This window comes from Phlebotomus papatasi, chromosome 3 (assembly GCF_024763615.1).
Source record: "Phlebotomus papatasi isolate M1 chromosome 3, Ppap_2.1, whole genome shotgun sequence".
Taxonomy (NCBI): Eukaryota; Metazoa; Arthropoda; class Insecta; order Diptera; family Psychodidae; genus Phlebotomus; species Phlebotomus papatasi.
The window spans coordinates 11,754,790-11,779,204 of record NC_077224.1 but is presented as its reverse complement, the minus strand read 5'-3'; the positions used below and the strand labels follow the sequence as shown (position 1 = coordinate 11,779,204).

Below are 24,415 nucleotides of genomic sequence, written 5' to 3'. Positions count from 1 at the left end.
TTTTGTGAGTGCCAGTAAACGTCAAGCCTCGTATGTAGTGTGTCAGGAACTGACTTAGCTATGAACGAGCTTAGTCGTCTCTGGACTTTAGTCGTAAGTGTGTTTAGGGCATTACGGCTTAAGCCGAGAGACGACTTAATGGGAAACTGTTGGAAATGTAGTCTAATCATTACTTTGATTAAAATCACGTTAAGACGTCTCTTGGCTTAAATTCTAGGTGTGTCCAGTACACAAAAATAATTAAAGGACAAATTTAGAGTTAATTTCTTAATAGAGCATTACCCAATCTAAATACGACTTTAAAGTTTTTCCTAATTTTTCATTGAGATTTCACTGAGAATTTTTCATTGGAGATGAGCTCTTAAAATTGGCACCACTTTGTCTGATTTTTTGGCATTCAAATATTCTTTTTTTTGACAATAATGGGGAGGAAAATAAGAGGAAAAAGGGAGGCAATGGAGGATAAATAAAAACGCGAGGGAGGCTTAAGAGGGAAAGAGAGAGAGATAATATAAACAGTGCGTGGAGAATGGGAGAAAGAATTGCGTCATCTATCATTTTGAAAAGCTTTATATTATTTATAAGTTGTAATTTTGTTTGACATTAGAATGTTGAACGCGAGCTATAAGAAGATATGAGAGTTTTTTTTTGGATGTGTATATATATATTTGTAGGAGGGAGTAAAAGAGAAACAAGATATATGATGCGTTGCGATTTTTATAGCATTTAATCTAGATTACGTGCATTTTCCACAGCGCCATATCCCATTAATTTTCATTATTAAAGTTTTCCTCTTTCACCATTTTTCTCTCTGTTTTTCTGCCCACACCTCTCCTACACCGATGGTCTCATTTTGGCCTATTTGAGGCAAATAGCCCAGTGATAATAGGTTATGCCTGTGGTGATGAAGAAGAGAGAGACAGAGAGAAATGAAGATGGGGAAGGAAGGAAAATGAGAAAATTGAAGGGTGGAATGGGTAAAATTAAAGGAAGAAAATGTCCTAAGCTAAAATGGGTGGAAGGGAGAAAGAGATAGAAGTTTAAAATTAAATTGATGTGCAGCATAATAATAAGTTTAGGAGGCAAATTTGTTGCATAATTGCTAAATTATACAGTACACATCCAATTGACCTATTCCACCAATATTACAACTATTTCTCTTCCAACAATATATCTCAGCAATATTTGTTAATAATAAATTTAATTTACTTAACAATTTATCTCTCAAGTACATCAAACACTATAAATCCCTCGTAGCGATATTAATGTACACTCCATTTCACTGTGGTTGGAACTTGGAATGGATTAAAGCAAGTTTTCATGCGAAAATGACATCGTCTCTGAAATTAATTATCTTAATTAATTTTAAGCCTTTTTATGTTATCAATTCCTCTGCGAAGAATAAAATTTATTTGAAATAGGAAAAGCAGAAAATTTACATTGAATTTAAGCTCGAAATCAATGTTTTTTTTTTTTAACTTTTTTCGTAATTAGGAATTTAATCCCAAAAAATATAACGCGTTTTTTGATTGGAGGGAGCTTTCAATGATTTCAAGCTCCAACCAATTAGAGAACGCGCTTTATTAGACTTTTTTTTAAGAGATACAGGGAGTTCCGCTTTGAAAGAAATTACCGGGGCCGAAAGAAAGTCCGCGAATTCACTTCTATGACACAGGAAAATTGCATACTCACAGGAGATTCTTTGGGACAAGTCACAGAAACACTGTGATGTACGGAAACGTTTTTCGGTGTCAAGTTTTCAGTTCATTTTTAGCTCCTATGGTACATAAGAAGTGAATTTCAAATTTACCGCGTGAAAGATTCTTGTATAGGGGGAGGTGGGGCTATTTTGAGCAGTTGTTCTGGGACTGGCTTTTAACGTATTGCACAATTTAGATAGGTAAAACAATTGTGGGTCTAAATAAAATAATTTTAAAGTCTAGCTTCATTTAGAAATAGGCGAAAAAACCAAAGCCCCACAGCTCAAAATAGCACCGCTTCCCCCTATATTTAGGGGTATTTCAAAAATGATTTAAAAATTAGCTCCCAATACTAGGCAATTTATATCAAATTCATTCAGTCCGTTTTCACTTAAACCGGAACTCCCTGTATACATGAATGTCCCTTACAATTATGACGAAGAAATCATCAAAATCGGTTAAGTGGGTTCAATTTGTTTACATTTTTTTTTCGAGTAAGCTCAATCAATGTTCAACGAAAAAATGTAAATAAGTTGATTTCTAATAAAAACTTCTTCCCCATCCACTGAGGAAAACACGAAGCGTGTCGAGAGCTCTGGAGAAAAGGTAGTTTTTGATCTCCGAAAATCAAAATGATGATCACGCCGCTTTTTGTAAACTTCATAGATTAGATTACAACATAGTAAAATTTTATCAAAGTGTACAATGGCGTTTTTCAAAAAAATGAGTTTGAATTTCTAAGCTACCGCAGCGCCATCAATGTGGAGTTTTTATACGTTTATCTGAAAGTATTCATTGAAACAAATAAGGTAAAGCGCCCTCAAATCGGCCGGTTTCTCGACTCGACCAGTTCAATTGTTTAGTCAACTTTTTCAACGTTTTATAGTCAATTTCTATGAAATTTTCACTGATTAGTGTTATGTATAATAGCCGGCCGATTACAGGGCACTTTACCTTCCACATACAAAAAATTTAGGTCAAAATATTAATAAGAACTGGACATATATCACTTAAGTTTTTTTTTGTTTGACATATATGAACTGCAGCTATAACATAGGGTAAATATCCTAATTCAAAACCATTTCCAGACGCTTTAACTTTGACAGAAGATTCAACACATTAATTTCAATTTTTTTCTGAAGAGAATTACATAAGTTTGCTCCTTGACTCTTCTAGAATGTTACTTTTAGTGAAAATTCTTTAAATATAATTTGAAAACTTCTTAAGTAAAAGAAAAATACGCGAGTGTAAAATGCTTCTATTGGAAACATATTTATCCAAATGGAGACATGGGAAAGTTTCTAATTGGAGACAAACAGTGTAAGTGAAACCACGACGAAAGGTTTCCGAAACCTTGCTTAGTTGCTCCTGAGTGCAGGATTTGATCTTATTCCTGGTCTTTTCTCCTTTCCCATCTAAAACAAAAAGAAAATCTCTCCAAAAAAAATCATATTTCCAGAGTTTCCTATTGAAGCATTTGCAGACACTTCAGAAAACCCCTTTTTGTTTACGAAATAGGTAATTATTTCATTCGAAAACTTCACGTACCATTAACAATAAAGATTAGCACTTAATTTCACTAAATTAGCCAGAAATGAGACATAAATGTTAAACAAAACGAATAAACAACAGTCACCTTATTGTGTTTTTCATTGGAAAACATGATCGATCGATGAAAAATTCGATGGTGAAAAGGTACACTTTTAATTTTTCTGAGAAATCAACAAAATAAAATTTGTGAATATGAATGGATTTTCGCTTTATTTGGAGCAAAATTGACTAAATAATGCAACTGAGGTATAGAAAATATATAAATATAAAAATTTAGTACTGTATTTATCATTAAAACAGTTACGTTTCCATTTGGAATAGCGAAAAATTTCCATTTGGAGCAGGTTTTGAACGAGCTTAATTTACCCTATATGCCTTTATTATACAATTCCAAGTCGAAATTTGCCGAAAACTCTTGCCTGATAAGAAATTATAGATTTTAATCGATGGCTAAACCTTACGTATGGTATGTGTCTTGGCTGAAGGTTATCTTATATCCCATGCGTTTCATTTTATTTTGTTTTTTTTTATTGTTAAATCAATTTCATTTTCTAACAGTGTTTGGATAAACAATTTATTCCATATTTAGTTGAATTTGAAGGAAGTTTAACCAAGAAAATAACCTATAATAGAAATTTATGCCGAAAAAATGCATCTGAAGGACTCTCGGATTGAACTAAAAGTTTTCCATGTAATCTCATATTACGGGATTGCTATTTACTTGGGTAAAAGTTATCAGAAGCAATAAAATTCTCAATAGTTTTCAAAGTTTAGAGAAAGAGAGGGGATGTTATTTGGAAGAGAAAAACTTTTCAATCCTATTTCCAGGGAGTCAGACAAGTAAAATGTGTGCACTTTTATCAATGAAAAGTGAATTTTTTTTTATTGGTTCAGAGCAATTTCCTTGCAAAAAGTTTTTGTAGAGAAAATTTTTTATTGCTTGGATTTTATGATTGGGAAAAATAAATATAAAAGAGAGGAAGAGAGAGAGAGAGATGGAGAGAGTGGAAAATTGTGGCTGTAAAAATGTTGAGTGCAGTGTAAAGTCAGCTCATTTATATGAAATTTATATTTTATTATTTATTGCAATGAAATTGGTTGAAATAAAATAAACTTTCTGCACTTTGTAATAACATTCCGATACATGTTAGGAGTATTGTTGATTTGAGAGGAGAAATTTCTGTCTCTTTCAATTTTTCCACCAATTTTCTCTGTAGTTCAAAATATGATGAAAATTGTGCAGCAGAAGCTGAATAAGGGGAAGATTCTGAAGTCAGTTTCTCTTTTTTTTTTGAGGGAGTTTGGGTGGAAAAGATATCGAGGAATGGGATCTTATGTGCAATAAATTTTTCCAAGGAAATAATAATAGTAATAATCGTAAAAGATGAAAACGGCTTCTATCACCCCTTTACCCCTTCGATCAATTCTGTCTTATTCATTCAATCTCTGGCAAAAATTTCTCTTTTACTTACTCCTTCGGGAAATGAGAAAAAATATATTTTAAATGTATTGAGAGTTTTGGGTGGAAAATGGGCTGAAGGGGAGGGGAGAAAAATTGAAGATGGGCAATAAAAAGAGTGAAAGAGTGAATCTGACATTGTGGAATGCTCAAATTAATAATTTCAATGATATTCCCTTTGAATTGTTTTCGCTGCAGACCAGGGATGTGCTCGTTAAATCTCGTCTTAAATCGGAGAATGTGTGTATGATACCATTGGATAACTCAAAATTGACAGGTAGCTAAATTTTGACACATAACCCGGCTGATCCATTCCAGCAACATATTAAGTACTTATAATAAATAATAATAATAATAATGCTGGCACAACATTCCATGAAGGAACAAGGCCTTCCCGCAAGGGGATTTCTAGACATCCATTATTATTTTTTCTTGTACGGGATGAGGTTGTCAGTCCCATGCCCGTGGAATCAAGTGCAGTGAAGCTCACTGGATGCAATCCGAACACCTTTAACGCCAGAAAAATTCCTGGTGACCTAAAGGGGATTCGAACCCGGGACACTTGCATCATAGAGTGAGTGCTCTACCACTTTACTCATTGAGTGTCCTTTAAGTACTCATAAAGTACTTAATAAGTACTTATTAAGTATATAATAAGTTCTTAACTTAATGATTTAATGTTAAGGAGTTGTAGAGCATTAAATTACTTAAGAAATATATGAAAATGAGCCTTAGCACTAAGCATTTAATTAAGCTCATTGTTGAAGTTCTTAATTAAGTAATTTATATTAGGGACATAAAAAGTATTCTCACTAAGTAATAAAAGAGTTTCAACTCAGTAGTTTTCTATGTCGGTACCTTAATGCCTATAAAACAAATAGGGTAAGTGTGCCAAATTTCGGCCAGCTTGCAATTCCGGCCACTTTTTTTGTTCCACGAATTTCCATGAATTTTTAGTTCTAGCATACTCTAGAGCAGACCTGTGCTTATTAAAAGTCGTGTAGTATCGGAAATTTTGTGTTGATAGTTCTAATGGAAATTGCAGATTCACATTCTGGTAACACTAATCCCGCTTATTCACGGTGCCATGATGAATATTTTTGCGCCAAAAAGACATAATAGAAAGAAACACTCTCATAAAAATAAATTATCTTCTTGACATCTTTGTCGAAAGATGGATAGCTGTTCACTAAACACCCTTTTACTTGAATCTTCCGGAAATATGAAGAAATTTAAAGAAAATATCATTTCAAATGACAAGCTTCCTAAATCGCGCGCAATTCAACTCGAGAGAGAGATAGAGACACAAATAACTCACTTGACAAACGTCTGGCGGCGCTTCGGTTGCAAAAAATCTCTGAAATGCGACAAAATATTTTCTTCTCTATTTTATCCTTATTAGCAGATCGTGTCACTTCTTGTAATAGGGTGGAATAACCGGCTATCGCCATGTTTAGGAAAAAATTAAATTCATTTAATCATGACTTTTGAATCCTTGTTACAAGATAAGTCAAATTTGACAGAAAGTTACTTAGATGTATTGGCTCTAGATACGTGAAAACAATAATCCTAGAACATAACGCTGGACTACTTAAAAAACTGATTTTTATTAATAATGCAAAAATAACCATTTCGTCGCCACTTTTTACCACTTTTCGCCAGTTTTGTAAAATTTGTAACCACTTCTCGCCACCCACTTGAAAAGAACCACACTCGGTTATTTTAGGCAATGCTATGAAAAGAATACATTCACCATTTCTCTTTCCTTGTGATCACTTTATTATTACTCACTTTAAATGATTTTTCTTCACTTTTATTTGAGAAATCAAATTATGAAACTTTTGCATAAAGTAAACAATGCAGATTTGACAACTGAGAATGTACGAAGTGAACTTAGCGTCGCCTATTGAAAAGAGATGGCGACAGGTGGTAAAATCAATTCCAGAATATTACCACTTCTCGCCATGCCTCATTTTTATACAAAAATAATATAAAATGAAATATTAATTGACTAAATAAAAATTTTATGTATTCCACAAGTGCAATTAAATATTCAATAGACAAATTATTTACCCAAATAGGTATTTTTGGCCTGATGAAAATTTGACGACACTTAGTACATTTGGTAAGAGATGTTGGATTCAATGCACTTGCTTAAAATATTGCTCTAAAAAGTGATCAAAATCGTGAATCCAAAACGAATAATTATTATTTTTCGATTCTATGCGTAGAAGCAGAAACAATACAAAAAAATTGCGACTCATTTATTTCATAAATTGCGAAAAATAGCGATTTCAATGTAAGTGGCGAGAAGTGGGGCACTGGCGAGAACTGGTGATTCCACCCTATGTACTTTTGCATTCCTTATTAACCAAAATAGTGTTGCACAAAAGGGTTTTTCTCAAACCTATCTTGAATTTTGGGACAGCTCAAAAGAATATGTGTCTTCCAGCTCAAAATTTCACTCCAATTTTTTTATTGTAATATCGACAATTATTCACAATTAACCCAAATAACTGTAATCAGCTAAATTACAACAAGGATTTTTTTTTTGTGAAAATGACTTAACTTTAAGGAATAATGCAATTTTCTATAAGAAGTTCAAGGAGATCAACTCCCTCCGGATGCATAAGGGGGTGCAATTCTTTCAGGACAGGAAAACACAAAATTCTTTGCCAAAGCTTTCGACGCTTCAACGCGTTTTCCTCGGTGGTCAAATCTGTGATTTGTCTCTGAAATTTTGTCCGCACTGTCTGTCCACTACTCCAAATGAGGATTTACAGAGAAAATCGGGAATTCGTCGCGGGTACTCCTTTTTGGACATTTATCTGAGGCCAACTCATTTCCTCCAGGACTCATGGAGAATGCCTTTAATTATAGCATTGCGCTAATAACAGCTTACATTGTGTTAGTGAGGTACTAACCTCATTCTGAAGCCACAATTATGGTGGCCGGACTTCCTAGTTAGTTTTGGCCCGGTGACCTTTGAATTGAAGACGAAGGAGGACGGCTTCAACGATTTATGCTGTATCTTTAGTGAGGCACTTAATCAATTTTACAATCCCCATTCGTTAGATTCATGCCCAGCAGTGCTGGATGACCCCTTGTCTAAAATAAAATAATGACTAAGTATAATCAAATAAATATATAATTAAATAAATTAAATAAATTTTTAATATAGGTCTCCTTTACTGGAAGTCCAAAATTTGTAATTTTTTTGGGAAAAATTATGAAAAACTCAGAAAAATGCACAAAATCTTTTTTTCGCATTTCTCTTTACCCTTTAATGACGATTGGGTCACCCGTGACCCAAAAATAAAATTTTTCCTACGGTCTTCTAAAGCTGTATTTTTCCCTAAAAAGTTAGAAAAAATAATTTTTTCTGACCCTCGATTTTTGACCTCGTCCTTAAAGGGTTAACCAAAAAAAAAATAATGTTTACCAAGTATTTACGTTTCCGTTCATTTAGATGACCTTTCAAATTTTAAATTTTTTCCTCAGGCAACACTAAATTTTCTTCGGCTTTTAACTTAGCTCAATTCTGTTTTGGCAGATTAAGATTGTTTTGTATTATTTCTTCCACTGTATTACAGTGTTTTTTTAATATATATTTTTATTTTTATCACAGTTTTTTAAAGTAATTTACAAATCACTTTGAAATTTTATTTAAAAAAAACTGGTTAAGCTAAAATAATATTTGTGTTCATAACATACTTTTTTCAATTGGTTAAAAAATTAGTGTTCGAGATGAAACTGTTTTGTTCTTGACCTTAAAAATAATGTTTTTTGGTCATCGACGACTTATAAAGAAATGTCAGTTTTATTTTCATTTGTCAGGACTTCCAAGACATTTCAAATGAGTTTAGTCTTGTATCAATAAGATGACAAATACGATCTGTAGAACTTTATAACTGTTGACCTTGAAACAGTCCTTGAGAAATGCTTTAAGGCCATTGTCGTATTTTTACAAGACGTGGAAGATAGGGAAAATGAAAGTAATGCTTCTTATAAATCAACTTTTGGAGGGGGTCTTCTAAAATGAAAAGTCGCTATCTCTAACCGTTTGGCCTCCAGATTCTATAGTGTAGGATCGAACCGGCAATTAGAATTACGTCATTTTTCTTTAGAAAGTTGCTTCTTGTGAGAAATAGACTGACGGGTTGGTAGGATTTAAAAAATAGAACAATTATTATTTATTATTGTACTTCCTGGTTAATTCGTGCAATAAAAAAAGAATTCCGCTTTTTCCGAATAGCGATTGAATTTCACGAGCGATCTCTGAAAATTTTCAAGCCTCTCTTGCTCTTCCCGGGGAAAATTGTCCTTCATCACCAGAAAAATCGTTGAGCTTTTCCTTCTTGCCAATTCAATATTTTTTTCCCACCACCAATCTATACCACCTTCAACACGGCAGCTCTATTTCCCGTCGAATTGACAAACTCAATCCTATTTTATACATTTTTCCAAAATGAAATGGATTTTCAATTTTCTAACACAGTGATTTACGATTGGAAAATTGGCAATACAGCTTGAGGAATATGTGTGTATGCTTTGGTACAATTGTGTTCATTTGGGATGAAGACGAGGAAAAAGATTCGATGAAAAGAGGGATTTTCTTCCGTATACCCATGAGAAGTTTGACTTTGGCTCAGAGTGATTTTATTTTGCAATTGGGAGAAACAGAGAGAGAGAGCAAGAGAGTGGATGGAAAAGTATTAGAAACAATTGGATAAAATTACGGATTATGCTTGACATAAAGTTGGAGTAAGATGGATTTGGGAGTTTGTAAAATTTGATTAATTTACTTTTCACATTAATTCATGTCAATTTTGGGCTGAAATTGATGAGCTTGAATGGAAAAGTTGTAATCATTATTAATTTATCGTGAGTTTCATATCAGGGGATGGATTATTGTAATCATGATATTGAAAACAAAATCTTGTTATTTGCTTTTAAAGTTTAATACGGATTATCTTAATGCGAAAATACGCTTTCTGAAATACAAAAATGTTTAAAAAAAAAAACAAAAACGTAATGGGATTTTTAAAACGCGATTTTTTAGCAAAAGAACGTTTACATTTTGCTTGAAATATAAATGGAGGATATGAAATATTATTAACGGTCATTTTATATTGGTCTATGTTTGAACTGATCAATAAGCTCCTCCTTGAAATAAATTTAAGCCACACCCATATGAAGATATTCGGGAAGCACGAGTTGAAGTTTAATTAGTGGATACAAAATTGGCCAAAGAAATCATTATCATTTTAGGCCACGCCCCTACTTGTAATTTGTATCATGAACAACAATATTTTTATTTTAGACAATTTTTTTTGAACTTGTCTTAGAATTTCCTTAATTTTTGTGAAGCAGTAGGTAAAAATTAGGAACCGTGGGAAGGAAACTGCGTAGAAATCGGGTAATTCAGTACCATGTCTGATTAGGATTTTTCAGATTTCCTTACTGTTTCAAATGGACAATAAGAAAAATAGAAGACCACTAAGAGAAGTACAGTGGGACCTCGATAGAGTCAATCTTCAATACAGTCAACAACTAATTTTAGCTGAGATTCTTTACAATTTCAGCTTTTGTGGTCCTAGGTGAAATCCGACCTCGTCAGATCGGGTCCAAATTTTGGATGTACACGTTTTGACACTCATAGATTACGAAAATCATGTGTGCTAAAAATCGTTTCGTGGACGTCCATCCCGTCCGCCCCGTCCGTCGTATAACCACTTCTGGAGAGAGAACGGAAAGAGATATCGACAAGCGGTTTTCGGCAAAGGTTGAATGTCGATGGGCCGTTAGAAGTAGGTGATGTCAGATCCACCCCCCACCCCCTCCTTCCGCCATTTTGAAATACCACCAAATTTTGATTTTTCAATAACTCAGCCCTTATGGCATCGATTGATCTCAAATTTTAGTATGTTATAGCTGGGCCTAAGAGCTTTCGATCGATACCAAACTTAAGCCCCCCGACCCCCTGACCCGAGCTAGAGGGCGTCAAAAATTCAATTTTCAAATGGTCATATCTCCGGTTCTAATTATCCGAATCTGACAAATTTTGGTGTTTCGGAAAGCTCTCGTGGAGTATTACAAGTTTTATGACACTCCAATTTCACACGATTTAATCGAAGGTACGATTAATCAAAAAATCGATTTTCGATTAATCGATCTCGCATATTTCGAAAACTAGACGATGCTTTTTCTTTATATTTTAATATGTTGTAGCTGGGGTCGAGATCTTTCCAACGGTGGGTCGCACTCCTCCTTCGATGTTCCCTGACCCGAGCTATAATCAGAAATGTCATGACCGGACTGCATTTTTGGTGTTTCTGAAGCGATTTTGACAAAATTTTAGTATATAATATTTGAGATCAAGATCTTTCTAACGATGGGTCCCATCCGTCTCTACCCCAACCCACTGTATCTGGACCCTTACTATATCTATATGGACCGGGCGCCTAATGTTTATTAACCGATTTCAATGAACTTTTTTTCTTTTGTTGGCCTTCCCCACTCAGATTATTTAAAATAGAAAATGACCACTGATAAGCCCAGATAAGCCTATGGTAGCTGAGATTCTTTACAACTGATCTCGGAATGCGTGCAACTCGGAAAACGTAAAAATTCGATTATGAGTTGAATTTTGGGGGTAAAGAATCGCGTCGAGCCAATTTCATCCATTTCGACTGCCGAGAACAGTTTACTCGACACGATTCTTTACACCCAAAATTCAACTCACAATCGAATTTTCACGTTTTCCGAGTTGCAAGCACCCCGAGTTGCACACATTTCGAGGTCGCCTGTAAAGAATCTCAGCTACCATAAGCTTATCTGAGCTTATCACTGGTTTTTCTCTGTACTGTTATCATAATATTTGTAGTAAAGATTGAAAAATCACCTCTTTAAATTTCTAGGAGGCGTGGTTTTCTTTGGGTGTTTTGTCATTTGCAGAGACTATCAGAGATTTTTTATAAATGACAGTGAAGCTATTTCTGAAAGGGAGAGCCTCTAAAAGACATATCGATCGTCTCAATCGTAATGGGAAAATTTCGGCTGAAAAGCCCAAAAAAACTAGAACGAATTTTCAGCCAAAATTTTCCAGAAAGTTTTAGGGCGTGGCTTATTTTTTAAGTCGATTATACCTTCGAGATTCTTTTATAACAAAAGTGGTTGTTTTGGTTTTTTGAACTGTCATAGAATTCCTTAAACAAAGATTAGGAAAACAATATTTTCAACATTTGTTATCCAAGGCTCATAGAGGGGGCGTGACCTAAAATCATTTATTGAAGAAAACTTACTGTGGAGGGAATTATTATGGAATGTAATACAATACTGATTTTATTTATATTTATAAATGTTTTATCTACTTGTAGTTCAATATCTGATCACTTTTAGAAACTTTCAGACCACGCGTTTTCTGATTGGCCGTAGCTTGAAAGCACTCCAAGCTCTAGCCAATCAGAGAACGCGAAGTGATTAAAATATTTTACAGGAGTAAATATTTAATTAAGTATAGACAACACTTTTCTTAAAAGCTTTTAATGCCGGATTAGTCTTTATTTGTTCGATCTGGTCTAAATTTTCATGAAAAATCGGTCTATCAATCATGCAGCAAATTTTCCAGTAAAAAGCTTCCATTTTGAAAATGTTATTCAGAAAGGTCTCTTTTGTCATTTTCAAATTTTTCATCGTGAGGCAAGATGGTGTGAAAAATGCTAAGAGACAGTTGAGATAGAAAGGCAAATGATGAGACTTTTACATTGGAGAAAAGCAATTGTATGTCATGTCTGACTATGTTGGGCGAAGAGAAGATCGTTGGAAAATTCAAATGGATTTTCTCATCTTTTGCATATAAGGGCGAAGGAAAATTCCTGGTTTTTGGAGTGTGCGTGGATGGTGTGTACAATAAATTTAAAGAGGAAAGAACCATTAAACATTTATATATATTTTTCCACTAAAATTTAATATATGCCATCAATGGTAATTTGTTCGTTTCACTTGGAAAAGTTTTTTTTTTTGGGAAAGAGAAATTTTTTTCTCACTTTACATTCAGTTATTCTGTTTTTTTGCTGAGCTTTTTTGTTTTTTTGTTGTACAAAGTCAACATTGGAGAGTGAGCTTTTTGTTGGATGAAATGAAAGAGCTTTTGCTGGTTGGTGAAAAAGAGGCGATTGAGTGCAAAATGAGATGAATTGGAGTGGCGCGTGCCGAGAAGCTTTTATGCTCTTCTACATAAAATTCATGTGATTTTTCCTCGTCTATCTCACTCGCACTCAGCCAGAGGCAATTGTAGGGGAAATTTATACTTTGAGAGAAAAATCTTCTTGGCAGCAAGAATTCAATACTGAAAATTCTATAAGAGGTTAAAAATTACAGATAGTATGACAATGCAAAAGAGAAAAATGATTGAATTAGTCATAAAAAAAATATTTTAATTTAAATTTATTGCCATTTTATTGAATCATCTTGTTTGCGTTGATTTTTTTTCACTCTTTCCTCTTCGTATCCCAAATACAAATTTCAACTTGTCACTGTGAATTGTGTATTCGCGAAGAAAAATGATAGAAAATTGTTCCTAATGAAAAAGACCCTGTCTGTGTATTTATTTCAATTTTGTCCTATATATAGTACATAAGAATATGTGAAGGGCAAAGGAAAAAAAATACACAGTAAAATCAGTTGGTTGTTATACTTTTTTTTTACACAATGTAGAATTTTTGTGTACTTTTTGTGTAATATTAAAGAATTGTGTAATATGCAAAACGTGTGAAAAGAAAATGTTTAAAAGAAAAAGTTAATTTTTTTTACACATTTACACTTAAATTTTTACACATTATTACTTGGAACGTTTTTTTTGTGTAAAGTTAAAAACAAATAATTTTAGTGTAATAATAAAGGAGCTTTTATACGCTTGGTTTTTTTCTCTGTACCTACGTTGTGAGGGAAAATTGAAAATGTGTTGTAATAAAAATGATGAAAAGTAATAAGGAAAAATTGCAATTTTCCTTTTACACATCATCCATGCTACTTTTTTTTTCTTCCTTTGCCTCTCTCCAAACTTCTTACACTGTTGATGATATTGAAAAAGATAATTTTGCAACTTTAACGATGACTTGCAGACAAGATTCTTTTAAAAGCCCAATAAGATGGAAATTCATCCTCAAAGCTGAAATCGTTTTAGGGACCGCCCTGAAAATTATGATAGCAGAGATTGTTATTATTTCTTAATAAATTTATTAAGTTTTTTTTTCTCGAACAATTGTACTCTATTCCAATTTATTTAAATTCAGAATAAGCGTTTTCCTTCGCAGAACGATTATATAAAGAAAATTTGTTGTGTAATTTAGGCAAAGTTTTGTACATGGTGAAAATTGTTAATGCAATTCTTTATTAAATTTATGAATTTAAGGCAAAATTAATTCAATTTAAGTCAGAGGGAAAGTGCGCTGTTTACAAACGATTCAAGCTTCGAACAATTTTTTAAAATATGTTTTTAATAAATTTTGAATCCATTATAATAATTATATTTTAATGGCTAGCTAGTCGAATGCCTCAAATTTTCTGAAAAAAGTGCCATGAGTAAAATCCATTAAAAATATAGAAGAAAAAATTGAGTTATCAGAAGCTTAAGTCGTCCAAAGGTAAGGGCCTTGACAGGTCTGAGGATTAGCCGAGAGACGGCTTAGCGTAATTATATTCGAAATAATGGTTAAACATCATTTCTATCATTTTGCACTAAGTCGTCTCTCGGCTTAAGTCGTAAGTGTGTCTAAGGCATAACGCTATTTCCCCTAAATGGATTTTATCTTGAAAAATGTAGTGCAATCGACCAGATTTTTACTTGTTCTTTTCTGTTGTGTGTATTTCATTTCATTTTAAAATGTCGTTGGAGTTCGAAAACTTTAAACATAATTTCGAAATTTCAGGAAGAAGCTATCAAATGAGTTACTCAATGATAATGAAGGGATTTAAAATGGGTCAAGAGTATTAAGATCCTGGTTACTTTGATTTTTCCACAACAAAGTGAAGACTTAATATACTGCGAAATTCGAACAGGGAACACTCGTGTCATCACGTGGACTAAACGAAAATCAAAAATGTATTCTGTGTTTTTCGAAACCGATCTTCGAATGTTCGTAATGTCTTCGAATGTTTTGTAGGAAAACTCTGGCTGTGAGAGTTCGGAATGTATCCACAAGGCTCCATAATGACACCGCTCAGTAATAACCTTTTGAAGGGACAAAACCACTCCAAAACCAAGGCAAACCTCCCGGTTAACACAATAAGTACTTATTCCTCTCGTTCAGTAATAACGTTCCCGATTTGAGAGCTCTATCCGGTTGAGATTTTTTCCGTACCGATTAGAAGGTTTATCAGAAAAAACTTACCTAAAAATTCTATGCAAGTTTGAAGGTTTAGACCGTCGACTTACACAAAAGTGAGCAAGTTCATGAAAAGGGCATTTAAATATTTTAATGAAATTGTAATTAAAGCGTTTTGCCATCTTGCAATTTTAAAAAATTACACAAAAATTCACTTTTGCAGCAAACGTTTCACACTGTTGTTGACATTTTTGACGATTGAAGTGTCAAGAAAACCGAAATTCGAAATGGCAGAATAATCAACGCTAAAGCGGCGAGTACGTGAACTTGCACTTTAGGCTTCTGGTAGATTTTCGAATAGTTTTGGCTTGGCTTTGGACTGACTTTGTCTCTTCGAAAAGTTATTACTGAACGAAATCATTAAGTATTTAATAACCCGGCTAACGCATTAAATACTTATTAAGTAATTAATAAGTTCTTAACTCAATGACTTAATTTTAAGGAGTTGCAGAACATTCAACTACTTAAAATATATATGAGAATGAGACAAACGTCAGCGCTTCGTGGCGAGTTGTGAAACTAATATGGCATGACTCATCCTTAACACTAAGTACTTAACTAAGGACTTTCAATTAAGCGCTTTTTAAGCAGTTACCCTAATGTATAAAACATATATTTTTAATTCTTCATTTTTTTTTTATTTCTGAAAGAGAAACTCATGAAAACACTTTTGCCTAATTAGCAAGACTAACACGTTGCTTCCGCAGCTCTGCTATGTTGACCGGCACCACACTGGTTTCAACTGTTGGCTTGGCGGACGGAACAGTTGTTGTCCGCAAATTTTTCATAAGATGTGTTTCAGATGCATCTGCAACAAAAAATCAATAGGACGATCAATTAAGAAATTATAACATTTAAAGCTTTTGAAATGTACATTACCGAAACATGAGTTTATGGGAAGGTATGCACTCCCGGCTCTCGGATTATACGCTACTGGAACTGGAGAGAGTATTCATCAAAATTTGGTAGTTTTTTTGGGTCATTTTCATTCTCAGATCACGCACTGAAAGCATGATTTAACAGAAAATGGGACATTTATTGGAAATTTAAGCTTCCGTATCGCTAGTTTAGGTCATAACTGTGGAAATTTAGTAGATTTTAGGATACTTGTCGTCAATATAATATTTCCGGATTACAAGGTATAACTACGGGGAGAGTCTTGATTTGTACTTACTAAATCCAAATACAAAAAATATGTTAAATAATACTTCACTTATTTAACTGAATTTCACAATTTATAAATCTATCACTAAAATAAGGAAACCTATAAAAAACATTTCACGTGAATAATAACATTTTGTGGTTATGTTTTTCTAAAATGACAATTTGTTACATCTTTTTCTATCCAATTCAATGGTTAACAACTGTCCGTTGCATTATCTATCTCAGTTTGCAGTTTTGGCCACCAGATGTCACTACTTTCGCTCAAAGAATTCCTTAATTAAGTACTTATTATGGACTTAATTTATGGACTTGGATTAAGTTATTATTTAAGAGCATGTACAGTACAATGCTTTTAATCACTGAGCTAGTAACAGCTTACCTTGTGTTAGCCGGGAACATTCAACTACTTAAAAAATATATGAAAATGAGACAAACGTTTGCGCTTTGTGACAGGTTGCGAAGGTAATATGATATGACTCATCCTTAATACTAAGTACTTAATTAAGGACTTTAATAAAGTCCTTAATTAATTTGTTTGTATTACGGAAATGAAAAGTATTTTCACTAAATCCTTTATAAAGGACTTTCCACTAAACACTAAGTAATTACTCTAAGTAGTTGTTTAGGATCTTAAGAGCTTCTATAGGAGTTTCAACAGGAAATTCTCACTTTAAGTCTTTTAAAAGTGCACTAAAAGACTTATCTAATACTAGGTTCTATAAGGCAGCTGTTTTGCTTCTTGTGTAGTTACTTTTTAAGTAATTAGCCGAGATTTAAAAGGGGCGGGGTTTATTTGCATAATGGAATATCGTATTCTTAAAAATTAGAACAATAATTAAGAATGTTTAATTTTAGTTTTTCTTTATAAATGAATATTTTTTTATATATTTCTTTGAAAGATTCATTGAACATTTGTTGCTGTTATTCTTTGACCGGGGTGTGGCCTAATATTATCTATGGGCGGGGCTTATTTGCTTTGCCCAATATTATGTGCCAACAGTTGAATTTTTGGGTTTTAATTGATTTAATTTGGGCTTTTTCTATAAAATTGTTATTATTATTGTCAGGACAGTCGCTATTTCCCTCTTTTTATTATTCCTTATACAAGGTGGTTGGAGGAGTGACGTGAGGAGACGAATGAGAAAAGTTGAAGCTCTCTCACGGAAGAGTAAATATGTGAAAATTGAATGTGAATTGAATTCAACGAAATGAAGGTGGTGAGAAGCACTTTTGAAAAGTTGGGTGGTTTTTTGGGATTGGATTTTATTAAAAGCTCTCAACAAGAAAAAAGGGGAAGGGGGGGCGTGAGCTTAGAAGGATGGGGGAGGGGCTCAATTTTCAAAAGAGATTAACGAGGTAAATTAAATGTCAAATAATGCTATACTTTTCCCAAAACTCCAACTTGCCGCGACTTTTTTTTCTCGCACTCTTTCTTCCTGTTTTTCACCTGAAAAGATGAGAAATTAATTAAAAATTAACACCACAATGCAAATTTTAATAACATTTTTAATTGACTAATTTCCTTCTTAAACAATATTTGGGCGGATTTGGTATGTGTGTGTGTGTGTGTGCAAGAAAGAGAGAGATAGGGAGATAAATTTATTAATTGAAATTTACGATGATGAATGAAGAAGAGAGATTTTCATCAAAACTTTGTGTCAGAAGACAATGGATGAATATACGATGATGAAGGTGAAATTACGATGCATGGAGATTCAAGAAGGATTCAATTATCTTATTTACTCTTTTCACTATTGATATTGTGTTTATTTTCTTTGTCGTAATGATAGAATGATGGAGGAACGGGAAGGTAAAGGGGGACGTTGGGTGGAATTTGTGTGGCGATGTGAGATTAAAATGGGCTAAATTGAAGTATTTTAATTGGACATCAATTGATGATAAAGTTCAATTGGAAAACTTTCTTTCAAAAAAATCCACAGGCAATAATATATTTTTGTATAATTGAAATTTTACAATTTATTTTGTATATTACATTGATTTGAGGGGGGAAATTATTTTGTCAGAATTGAAAATCTCATACAATTTGATTGAGATTTTTGGATGTTATAATAACAATCATTGGTATGTATAGAGAGGAGAATGGAAATTTCAAATTGATTTTCTCTGCGCAATGCTATATACAGTCAGGTACACTGTGAAATTGTCATAAGAAGTAAAAGAATTAAAAAAAAAATTGTTTTTTTGTCTCGTTAAAAATTTGATATTGGAAAGTTTTCCATAGGAGTTTTTTTTTTAAATTGTGTATAATAAAAATTTTGTTGATTATATCAACTGGATATTTGATATGTTCGTGAGGAATTACAATTTTCTCTCGGTGTTTGCTTTATTTGTTGTTGATTGTTGTAGACATCCCTTGTATGTTTTGCCTTAATTGAGACGTGTGTTCCCAATTCTGTTTAAATTGTGTCTGAAGCTACTGATGGGAAAGCGATGTATAAGAGATATTCTAGATACTCTGTTTTATTTACTGAAAGAGGATAAAATCAAAATGTTGCTGTTTATTTTATTTTTCATGCAGATTTCAATTAGTTTTTAAGAAAATTCCCCTAAAACTGTGAAAAAGATAGATTGTTTAAAATTTGAGAGTTATAATATTCTTGGCGTCCACCGCCGTCTTAGGAGTGCTTGCCTACCCCCGGAGCAAATCGATAAAAAACTAAAGCGCTTGTTTTATAGATTACGTTTACCGTGTGCAAACAGAAGTTCTATTTCGAAGAATTAAGATTTTAAACATTTTATTAGGAACTGTCGAAGGAACATATCTTCGACAGGGAACCCTTATTGACAGTATTGTCAAAATGTTGAAATTTATTTAATGCATCCAATAAAATCTAAGGAATACCACAGTTTTTTTTATTAATCTGCGTTTTTAGATAAGGATAACTGTTCGAATTTCGTATTCCAAATGGTACAGAGTAAGGTGTCAATAAGTCCTGACACGAGTTCTTAAAGTGTCAATAGGTGTTTCTTTCACCCTATTGATCTCTGCATCCCTTTTACAATTGTGAAAGATGGAACAACAAATGAAAAGAAAACAAATGAAGAAGAAAATACAAAAAATGGGACAAACTGTGCCATACTTTGCGAAATGTTCAAACCCCTAACTTTTATACTGTACATTCGAAATTCTTTCACACCATTCAGCGGTTCACAACCGTTTTTAACCGATTTCGAAATCACTCAAAAGATCAACCAGGATAACTTTAGGAGCAATGCAATTGAATTTCGGACTAAAATTTCTTATTTGGTCATAACCGATTGGAATCGGTTCAGACTTCTCAGAAATTCCAAGCCTTTCCAACGAGCACAAACATGACAAAAATCGGTTGTTAAATACGCTCTCTAAAGCCCATTTAACCATTGGCCTTGAAAAACCGCTCTTAGGAATGATTTAAGGGTATTTTGTATACGGACGAAATGGCCTTCTTCTGGGGATGACTTGGGAGGGGGGTCTCTTAAAGGTATCACAATTGTATCTCCAACCGTTGCGCCTCTAGGCATGGTAACCACCGGACCAGAATCACATCGAACAGACTGGGCTTTTTTACATGGTCATTGCTTTTTTACTCCTTCATTGCTTTTTTACACGTGGAAAAACTAATCAAAAAATTGCGGCACCAAAACAATTTTTGCACCAATTTGATGTTTTTTCCATTCTCTGAGACAATATTCTTTAAAAAGAAAATGATATTTTAGTAAAATTAGCCAAATTTAAATACCTTGAACAAAAAGCAAAAAGCAATTGCCCGGTCAATTGCTTTTTCTTGACACTTTCATATTACATAGTCCGTTAACATTCTCTATTTGAATTCACTGTTCGAAATTTCATCGACCACCATCGAAATCAGCTGATGCCAGGAAAAATCAAAACAAAGGCAATTTTACTCATAAAACTCTTGTGAAAACTTTTGAAATACATTTAAAATGAGTCTAGGCTTAGTGAAATTAAAGTTTAGTATAAAATACATGTGAATAATGTGAATTACATTGTTTTGAACAACTGAAAATATTTCCCGCCTTGGACATTTTTCTTACATTAGATGGCGCTGTTCTCAGTGAATTATCTAATCGAAAAAAATGAAGGTGTCATATCACTTCTCCATTGCTTCTTTGAAAATCGATTAAAAGAGCAATGGCCCAGTCTGTTCAATGCTAATATGTCCCTTTCGGGGTAAGCAGTCGAAATACATATATGACTTTAAGTAGAGTAGGGATTATACGACTGTTCCATTCCATACTATTCTATCTCAGAATGACAACCTTTCAGGAGTGCCATTTGAAGTTGGCGATTTCCTCTGCTGCCTGTGTAATTTTTTCTCGAAAAACTTGAGTATATCGTTAAGAGAACGTCTGATGACCACCAAATTTTCATCAGTTCCTTTATCAGTTTTTCATCAGTTTCTCAATCCCAGAAACAACATATCCCTAGGAGTAATATAATTCTAAATAGACTTAGAATATTTAGTATGGAATGGAGCCGTCGATATATACTGCTCTCTCGAGCAGTAAGAAATCCTAATCTTCTTAAGCTTCGTTAGGGCTTAGCGCGCTTTGCCCAACATGACATACCAAACTTCATTGACCGTTTTCACATTTTTTCTTATTTTCTCCTAGTTTTCCTTTATTTTTCTAATATCTTTTAACCAAGATTTATGTAGATAATTGCAGATTAGTTTGAAAATTTTAGAAATTAATTAATTTGTGTAAAACAATGAAGCTTTAATAATGTTCGTAATTTGACCGACAGCCTTACCATCCACAAGTAGATCTTGTAAAATTCGAAAAGCTATTTGAAAAGCCAAAAAAAGACTTTCTTACTTCTTGATAATTCCGCAAGGTGGCTGAGGTAAATCTTGTTCGAATTTCGAAGTGTTCAAGTGTCGGAATGAGCCCGATCACAAGTAGATTTTGATTCTCCAATAGTGTCTTGGATGAAAGGTAAATGGAACTCTATTTGCACAAAAAGTCGTTGATGTTCGAAGAATTCAAATTCAATTTCGAATTTTCATACTAAATTTTCGAACAAGATGGGGAAAATTTATGAAATATCACTCAATGATTATGGAGTGATTAAATACTGGGTCAAGAACAGTAAACGTCGTTGTTCAGTTTTTTTCCTCACAACAATGTGAAGACCGTCACATTGTGACACTTGAGCACTTCGAAATTCGAACAGGATGTACCTCATCCACCTTGCGGAATTATTAAGAAGTAAGAAAGTCTCTTTTTTGGATCTTCAAATAGATTTTCGAATTTTTCAAGATCTACTTCTGTACGGAAAGAATGTCTCGATCTTCGCATTGTTGTGGGGAAAAAACAATACAATGATGTTTAGTCTTCCTGTCTTATTATTTAATCACTATATAATCACTGAGTAACTCGTTTGCCAGCTTTTTAGTGTGATATTTGATAAATTTTCCCCACCTTGTTCGAAAATTTAGTATGAAAATTCGAAATTGAATTTGAATTCTTCGAACATCAACGACTTTTTGTGAAAATAGAGTTCCATTTACCCCATTTACCTTTCATCCAAGACACTATTGGAGAATCAAAATCTAGACAATTAAGAGGAATAAATTTATTGATGTAATTTTGTAATTTAATTCTAAGCTGAAATGTCGAGATTAATACGAAAAAAAAGTGACAATCGAACCAGGGGTCTTACCACCCAAGTCCGGAACGTACTTACCAATTACAACAAGAAAGAGTTTTACATTCGATCTAAAAAAAATATTTTGTTGTTTCTTTCGTTTAGTTAGGAATGAACCCAACAAAATTTTAACCGTTTTCTAATTATTTAGAAACTAAATATTAAACAAGAAATCGCAATATTTTTCTAGCTGACTTTTAGATCGAAGTGGGAAAGTTTAATCAAGTTTATATGGGCCAATCCATCTCAAGACGACCATAGGGGTACCCGTAAGTCATGGTCTTAGATGATTTCTGTTACAAAAAAACTTTAATGCAAAACATATGTATAAAATTATCTTGCAAATAAAAAAAAAGTACACCCGTTCCCGATTTGCTAAAAATCGCAATTGAGGAATGTATCTTTGACCCATGTATCTTTTTTTTCAGACGAAAAAAAAATAGGGGTATATTATTTTATCGTGTACTTTAACATATGTAAAATTCAGAAACATCTAAGACCATGACCCCTCGATTTGCGATTTTTTCGGTCGTTTTGAGATGGATTGGCCCATATGCATTTCGTTTTTCTAAAATATTACAGATTTAAACGTTAATTCTGGCATTTATATAATTTTTTTAAGAATTTTATTTTAATAAATAATAAAATACTTTTATGTAGATTTTTCAGAAGGGGAAAACTTAAATTATTGAATGTAAAGTTTCACAGATTTTTCGATATAGATTTTGATTCTAAACTCTTGATAGCTCTTGATAACTCTTGATTCTAGATAATGCCCTAGACACACTTACGATTTAAGCCGAGAGACGACTTAGTGGAAAATGATTGAAATGCATTTTAACCAATATTTCTCATATAATTACGCTAAGCTGTCTCTCTGCTAATCCTTAGGTCTGTGAAGGACCTAACCCTTTAAGGACGAGAAGGTGAAAAATTAAGGGTCAGAAAAAATCACTTTCTGACCTTTTAGAGGAGAACATAACTTCTTGTGAGGGGGTTCCGGTTAAAATCCCAAAAGCCAAAATCTCGATAAGGGTAAAATCGAAAAGGATCAATTTTGGTTTTCGGGATTTTGGCTTTTGGTATTTTAGCCCCTTCGGGATTTTGTCTCATTCGGATGTTTGATCCATTCGGGATTTTGGCTTTTAGAATTTCGACCCATACGAGATTTTCTCTCTTCGGTATTTTTTCGGTTTTTCAGAATGTTGGCTTTCAGGATTTTAGTCGGCACCGATCTTCTTAATAGTTACATACCGTAGATTCGGGTGACTTTGACCCCCTCCTGTTCGTAAGCTTTTCTTTAATTCGAATGTTTAAGAACGGATAGAGTGCCATTTACCTTCTAGTAGAGACACTTTCGGAGAATTAAACTTGGACTGCGAGGGTGAGCGCACCTCCCTCTTCTCCATACCTCAATTTCTATCAATTATTTTGCAATAGAGTATCACAGCAAAAATTGTACAGTGCTGAATAAATTTTAATTAACTTTTAATTGATTTTATGCATTTGATTATTATTTTTATATTCATGATTTTTATTCATAATTTTATTAATGAAGCCGTTTTTTATATGATATATTTACTAATAGTATTATCGTATGGAAACTATAAATGCTCTAAAAACGTTACCTTGGGATTAAATTGAAGAGTTTTGAAAGTTATACAACTCTTATTTTAGTTTTGAGAAGATTACAAAATTCCTTGTCTTTTGTATTTCATCTGAGAGAATCCAGAATACAGTTTTTTTTGTTAAATTTAAAATGTCATAAAAATGCTCTTTTTTATTTCTCAATGTCAAGAGTTATTTATTGCCATTGGATTACTTATTTTTGTGATTTATGTTATTTATTCTGTTGCTGAGTTAAATCTTTTATGAAAATAAAGAACCTGTTGAAGCTTTTCTGTGAGCAAATTCTTTAAGCTCTCTGAATTGAAGATAACCTTTTTTAATGGTTCTGTTTTATTTAATGGTTCATTAAGCATCAAAGTATTTAGTAAGAAATGTTAAATATTCTACGAAAAAGCATTCATTTAGACTTTGTAATGAGACCAATTCGAGGAAATATTCAATTGAAATTCCTTTCCATCTTTTGCAGATTCTTGGTAATTGAATTTATCGAAAGGACTTGATTGCTTATTCACAGACGGAATATCCAAGAGTATACAATATTTTGTTCTGGCTAAGTTTGTTATAAGATTTCTCAATAATAATATATTTCTCAAGAGGAAAAAGCTCTTATATAGATTTTCAGTGTAACGTAACAGAATTCAATAAAGGATTTGTTTGTGAGTTTGAGTACAATTTGCACAAATTGATAAAATATGGGAGATTGAAGATAATGTTTGGAGAATGAGAAAGTTGTCTTTATCAATGAAATTTCATGGGAATTTTCCTAATAATATCAATGTGAAAGAGGAAATCTCTGAATTTTCATTACACAATCACTTTGTCAGTGTACAAAATAGTCATTCTCTCTCTCTGT

At 33.1% G+C, this 24,415-nt stretch overlaps 1 long non-coding RNA gene across 1 annotated transcript in view; it reads left to right on the top strand.

Annotated features, from left to right (window-relative positions):
• The window catches only part of LOC129807777 (uncharacterized), a 65,836-nt gene extending 41,724 nt beyond the window's left edge, over window positions 1-24,112 (top strand). The window contains exon 2 of the long non-coding RNA XR_008752313.1: window positions 24,029-24,112. This is a non-coding gene — a long non-coding RNA (uncharacterized LOC129807777). The remainder of the gene's footprint in view (window positions 1-24,028) is intronic.
• Window positions 24,113-24,415: the final 303 nt, after the last annotated feature.